This window comes from Anastrepha ludens, chromosome 3 (assembly GCF_028408465.1).
Source record: "Anastrepha ludens isolate Willacy chromosome 3, idAnaLude1.1, whole genome shotgun sequence".
Lineage (NCBI taxonomy): Eukaryota > Metazoa > Arthropoda > Insecta > Diptera > Tephritidae > Anastrepha > Anastrepha ludens.
The window spans coordinates 117,795,538-117,802,599 of NC_071499.1; positions in this window are offsets into that span (position 1 = coordinate 117,795,538).

The window sequence follows — 7,062 nt, forward strand, 5'->3', positions numbered from 1 at the left end:
GGATCAGACTACACAGTCCTCGACCTCAACTTCAAGAAAGGCTTTACGGTACGCTTTCCACCGAGAGCCGAGTGGAGCAAAGGAGAGGTGATTGGATGACACGATATCGAAATTTATACCGATGGTTCTAAGATGAGCTGTGGTGTGGGAGCTGGCTTCCATTCGGAGCCACTCAACCTATCTCAATCAATTCGTCTTCCTGATTATGCCACCGTGTTCCAGGCAGAACTTTTAGCGATCAGAGAAGCATGCAAATCCCTAGAACTCTACAAGGAAGTTGGTGCAAGAGTAGCTATCTTCTCAGACAGTCAAGCAGCTATTAAGGCCTTAGACTCCAACTACATTTCATCCAAACTGGTCCTACAGTATAGAGAGGAGCTGAAACTGCTCAGCCATTGGCTTGAAATTACCCTGATATGGGTTCCCGGTAATAGGAACATACGGGGCAATGAGATAGTAGATGAGCTAGCAAGAAAAGGCTCGACACTAGACATAGCAGAGGCGGTGGTAGTCTCCACCCCACTGAACACACTAAAAGCATCCATTGCTTCATACTATCATGCTTTAGCCGAAAGAAGATGGAAGCAAATACCTACATGTATTACAACAAAAAACACATGGCCGTCATACAAAATCCAAAGGACGAATGACCTGCTAGGATGTTCTCGGCCAAACATTTCACGTATCACTGCAACCCTTACAGGACATTGGAAAGTAGGGGATCATTCAGCTAGACTCAATCTACCCTTCAATCCTATCTGTAGAAGCTGTCAAGCGGAAGGGGCGAAGGAAAGTCTGTTCCACTATTTATGTGAATGTCCGGGACTAGCCAAGCACGACTCCGATCCGTCGGTAAGCCTTTCTTACAGCAAATTAAAGAAATCTCAGACATAGAGATAAAGGATTTGCTGCTATACTTGGACCTCACTAAATGGATCTGACTTGGAAACAAAAAAAAAAAAAAATAACAACATCTTAACACGAGATAGTGGTAGTAAAACGGTGCTGGTCACTAATTAGGAGCATTTTCAGCTCAGAAATGTTCAACCACCTCAACAACAACAAGCTATATTTAAAGCTGTAAGCTATATGTGAAAATAGGAAATATGACGAGCTGCTATTATTGTGAACATAGATGTATGCAATGCAAATGGCTTTGTACATAAGTATAAATGTAAGTATACAAGTATATAAGTACATAAGTGCATAAGTATATAAGGGAATAAGTAACTTACTTTCATGTGACTTTGCCGTTCTTGCCCTTCTGCACGACCACATTTCCGACCTTTTCTCGATGTCAAGTCGTCAGATAGCAGATGGCTAAGAGCCGTTAGTACCGTGAGTACCATGAAAAAGTGTTTGGGGTGCGACATTTATTTCCCTTCAAGAACATTTTTCATAGTTTCCTTCTACTTTAGGTAAAATTTTAGACCTCTTCTTTGTCCTTCTCACGGCAGTCGGTTCTAAGTTACCGGAACGACCCGGATTTATATCCGGCCAAGAACTGTCAATCCAGCAGCATGCCCCGAAAATGTATGGGGAATGTTTATGCTGCTGCAAGAACAACAAAAACAGCAACATGTTCTTTGTTACCAGTGTCTACAAATTGTGCCACAGTTACTTTATGGGGTTGAGAGTGGGACCACCGTCAGACGAGTGAAATCTTTATTTCTGGCTTCGAATTGAACGAAAAGGGATTCGTAATGATTTTTTTTTAATAAAATATTAAATAATCATACTCTATAAAGTCGAAATATATTATACAAGGTGGCGCAAAATTAATCACCCTATCGGAAGATTTATACTTTTTTAAAATGGCGGCATACGACAATCAGGTTTGACACTCGTGAGCTAAGCAGCTGCAGTTACGCAAACGGGAAAGCAAGGAAGCGTGCAAAGGTCAAAATAAAGATTTCCATCACTCAAAATCATGTTTTTTATTTATTGAAATTAGATGATTAATTTTGCGGCACCTTGTATATGTAGATGAAAGAGAGAGAAAGAGAGAGGGAGAAGGACAGAGAGAGAGGGACGAACAACAGGACAACAACAAAATCTACGAAATATAACCTTTCTAGGTTTCTGAAAATGTATCCAACTTTCGCTTTTTGAAATCAATTTAGTTAAATTTACAGCCTTATCAGTAACTTCTTAAAAGTAGGCTTAAACTAAGAAAAAGCAAAGCCTAAGGAAGAAGAATAAGCATTAAATTGAGATACCGTACGCATAAAAGAAGCATTCATCCCTTAAACAGTTTTAGCAATTCCCACAAAAAACAATTCATTACAACGAAAAATGCGCGAGGAAACATTAAAATACATTTTTTTGAGCAGGTACGGACAATCTATTGAGCCCGCACAAATAGCAAAGACGAAACAGATAGACAACAAAACGCGCCTAGACTCTAAAGCCATGAGATTTCTTAGTAAGCAACGAGAGCGGTGGGTTGGAATGGGATCAACGAATTTAACCGAGCGCAAAGCAAAGCGCACTCTGTGAAGCACTTACAGGTCACTTTGCCTGTAATAAACACCTTAACACAATAGGGTTATCTAGTTCAAGATTATGCTGGTTCTGCTGTGATGAAGAGGAGTCTATGGAACTCTTAATCATTAACTGTGCGGGATTAGGACACAGGAGACACAGAATCCTGAGCTCGTACCTACTGCAGGAGGATGACCTACAATTGGCTCCCTCCTAAGGAGCTGGTTCAATTCCTCGGTATACTAACTAATTATAATTAAGTAATTAGGGGAGCACAATAGATCAATCTTATCGCAGTGCATAAAGGCCTTAGCCGAACCCGTACAACCATTACAACTACCAAAGCGCACGAAAACTCTCTGAAGACACTCTAAACGGAACAGACTCAGACTGTGTGAAACGGTCCCCAAGCAAATACAGCTAAGTGCGAAAACAACAGTTTGAGAATATGGAGACCAGAAAATGAAAAACTATTTCTTTAATAACGACCAGGAATAACGCGAACGATTTAGAAATAATAAAATTTATGTGAGTGATGAAATTCATCCTGAAGTTAAAATAGACAGCCAGGTCTCTTAATTAACTAATTGTTTATTGCGGCGTGCTTGAGATGTAGTAAGATGCTGGTCTTACTTCGGTTGACCTTTCAGGAACCAGAAACTACGAATATACAAAACTGTCATAAGACCGAAACTCTTTTATCTCTCCATGAAACCGATCAGTTAAATTGTTTGAAAAGAAGATTCTAAGAAAAATGTATGGACCTCTACGACTTGGAGAGGGTACTTACCGCATTTGATACCACGGCGAGGTAGACACTTTTACACTTACCAGGGGTGCAAATTAGGTACTGGTACAAATTAGTAAATAATTAGGTACGAATCAGCAGCGATAGAGCTATAAAAAAGATCTCCGAAACTAATCCACAAGGCGACAGAAGAAGAGGCCGGCCGAGAAAACGATGGATATATGACACTGAAGGCGACTTTGGAGCTATGGGCATATCTGAAATCAAACGAAAAGCTGATGACCGATTGACGCGGAGGCGAATTGTGCAAAATTTCTGTGAGGTCTTCGGACCACAAACTGCAGTCCAATGGATTCACATCTGGACTTCCAGACTGCCAATCTTCTGCGGCATGAACCCAGGAATACTTCTTTTTACCCACTGCTGGGTGGTTTTTGCATTATGGAGCGGCATCTTGCTGGAAGACTCAACGCCATCCCTTCAAGAGCCTACTGCTCAACTGCTTCACCACGCCTTCTAAGACATTCTTTTGGTACACTCGTGTCCCGGTCTTAACCCCTTTTTCGCAGAAATGAAGAGATTTAACGCCAGTACAAGATACTCCCCACCAAACCATTACAGAGGCTGAATGGTAGTCACTGTGAACCCTTGGAACAACATTTTTTGCGTTTTTTTAGCGTCTTTTGAAGTGAAAACTTCTTTAGAATCGTTGGGAGTGATTTGAGACTCGATGAAACGAAAAAGCGACACTACGAAGCGTTATATGTTGATATACGTATATGTGTGTGGCTGCGTACTGCTGAGCCACGCTAGTATAGTGAGTATTGTAGTATGTATACTACACTGCCTATTACTTGCTTTGGTGTTTAGTTCAAGCGTCATACGTATGTATGTTTGTATGTATGCTAGTACGTATGTGTGCGCGCCTGCGTATTACGTAGCCACGGTGAGCGAGAAGGCATTATGTATACCTATACTACACTACCTAATACTTGCTTAGACCAACCGTCCTACGAATGTTTGTGTGTATGTTAGTACGTCTGTGTAATATACGCGTTACGACGCTCATAATAGCAACCGCGTGTGCTGTATTGCGTCCGTATTTTTATATTCGTAAATATTTTCATTTTTAAATATTTACCGCAATTATGCCAAAAAATAATGCAGAAAAGTGTCGTGAATATCGACAGAAAAAAAATGTGTAACAATCGCACTGAATCGACAACACGATCAAAAACAACAATTGACGCGGTATTTGAAAGATATGTTAACAACATCGAAACCAAAGCATTTGTATCATATTTTAGCTATCATAAGCCACTCGTATCATTTGTTGAAATTCAAAACATTGAGGATGAATAATAATAAAATGAAGAAAATAAAATATGAACTTTATAGCAATATTATAATGAACCTATAATTATCCCGCTCCTAATGCTGCTTTCGTCTCATTCTCTCTCAGTTTGTTTTACGGAAGGTTTTACTTCTATCGCGTCTAACCGTTAGACTGGTATTTTTTTAGCATATATTTTGTCGTTTTGCTTACTAAAAACTTCTTCCATAGTGAAAGTTTTCTCATCTGTGCAGAGAATATTTTCGTCACCGAAGAAGCTGCTTGCATCTGTCCTGTTTAATTTTCTTCAAGCGCGTTGTCAAAATATGACCAGTTGAGCGATGGAAGACTTTCATGTGGAGATCATCTCTAATTAGTATTGGCAGGAATCTGGTCGTTGCATTCATTTCCCTAGACATCATTTTCATATTTCTGAGGGGGTTTCCCCACTCAATTGTTAACAAGCGAAATTCGCCACGAAACTGGGTATAATTCTGAGTAGACAATGGATGCGATCAAAAGCAGAAAATAACGGAACTTTTTTCTGCAAATTTTTTCTCGCCTATGCATTGAAAAATTAGTCACGGAATTTATGGCAAGTTTAACTAAGTTCACTTTAACCAATTAATAAAAAATGGAGAATGGAGTTAAACTAAAAAAAATTGGTTCACTAACACTAATAAAACAAAGTATAGCCCCATTTATTTTTAAAACATTAAAAAAAAAATTGTTTTTCTTACTTCCATCCTAACCGAGATTCAATGCGCAGAGTTTCCCAGAACAACTGAAAGTGGAACCCCATAAATCCTTCAATAAACATTTCATGAATCTGCACGCTCTTTCCGCCCTTGCGCCTCGAGGCAAGCAGAAGTGGGATTGCGGTTTTCAGTAGTAAACAGAAAACAAGCATTTGATATGCAAATTTCGTGGCAAAATTTTACGAAATCTACCCACCCAACGCTCGAGTCTATGCAATCGGAAGTACAACTTTTATGTAGGTTCTAAGGCGCACCAAAGGTTGGCGGAAATGAGTGTAGAAACCATGTACAGTTATGAGCAGCAAACTGAGTGGCTGTGAATGCAATAAATGACAGGAAATTGGGGAAATGCCGGGATATGCGCCTAAATGTATGCAATATAAACGGCATATCGTGCGCTCAGTGCTACAACTGTGTGCAAGTGTGAGTTTATTTGCTGCTGAGTGGCATGAAATTTGCAAAATTGCCAAATTGGCGCCTCTGAAATAGAGAAAGAAAAAAGAAAAAAAGAACAAACAAACAAATATGCAGATGCAGTTGTTGCGCAGCAAACTACGAATCAGGCAAGCAAGCGGGCGAGGGCTTAGAAATGTTTGGTTGTTTTTTCTGTTAATTCTTGTTTTGCAAGTGTATGTTTTTGTTGTTGTTTTTGTGCTTAAGTGTTAGTCATGCTACTAATTGGACTTGGAAGTGCACCGCCACCGTCACCACCAAGCTTTCACCAAAGTAGGAGCTAACTATATTCTCTACACCGCCTTCGTTTTTACTTCTACTACTACAACTAGAAGTCTTACGTGTATGTGTATGGCATGCCCAATGTAATAGTTGTGGCGGTGGGAGTTTCTAGGCATTGGGCATGTGAGCTTGTCTCTACTACGTCTACGACTGCACCATTGAATGCTAGTCGTTCTTTACTCGGAATGATTTTGCGGGCGAGCACTTGAGGTGTGAGAGTTGGTGTTGTTAAGGGGATAATTGGGGATTTTCGAATTGACAATGTGAATTCGAAAGTACCAGTTGTTGTTTCATTTTTGCTCTAGCACTGCCACCACAAATGGTAAAGTGATGAAAAAAGTATAGGGAATTAGTCGTATTAGCCAGGCAAACTCGCAGTGAATAGAAATTGGAATATTTCTCTGGAGCATTTGGTGAGATAGAAGGAGGAGGAGAATGGTAAAAGTGAAAGAAATGAGAGCGCTACTAATGGAAATTGTAGTGGAATATAAAAACGAGCTGCAAGACTTAGTAGACTGAGACTAGTGGGATCATAGTGAGTCTTCAGTCCTAAGTGAGCCTCTCACTGAGCCACAGCTTTATGGAGAGTGGCAACCAGCGTAACCTAACCTAACCTAGTAGGCTAATGAATTTTATTTTTAGAAAGACATTCCCGTGGATCCTAAGATGAATTGGAAAGTAAATATCAAATGCATGTGCCACAGGAATGATAGCTCATATGAAGATTCTAATTCCGACCGACTGTCGCTTATCCTCCTGTCATTTAGCAGATGGGACTATAGGCAGCTGGTTGGACTGATGACGCGTCACTTTCTATGGGCGAAGGGGGGCATGGAAAAGGTAGGCATCTCAGCCAGTGCACTCTGCCCAGACCCCAGTGACAGATTTCTGGATCATAAGAAGTGTTTAGGTATTTATTGGGCATCGAGTTCTCTTGAAGATGGATAGTCCATAAACAAGACCGAGCTCAGAGTCTGATTTATGAACGGATCAGAGTTTTTAAA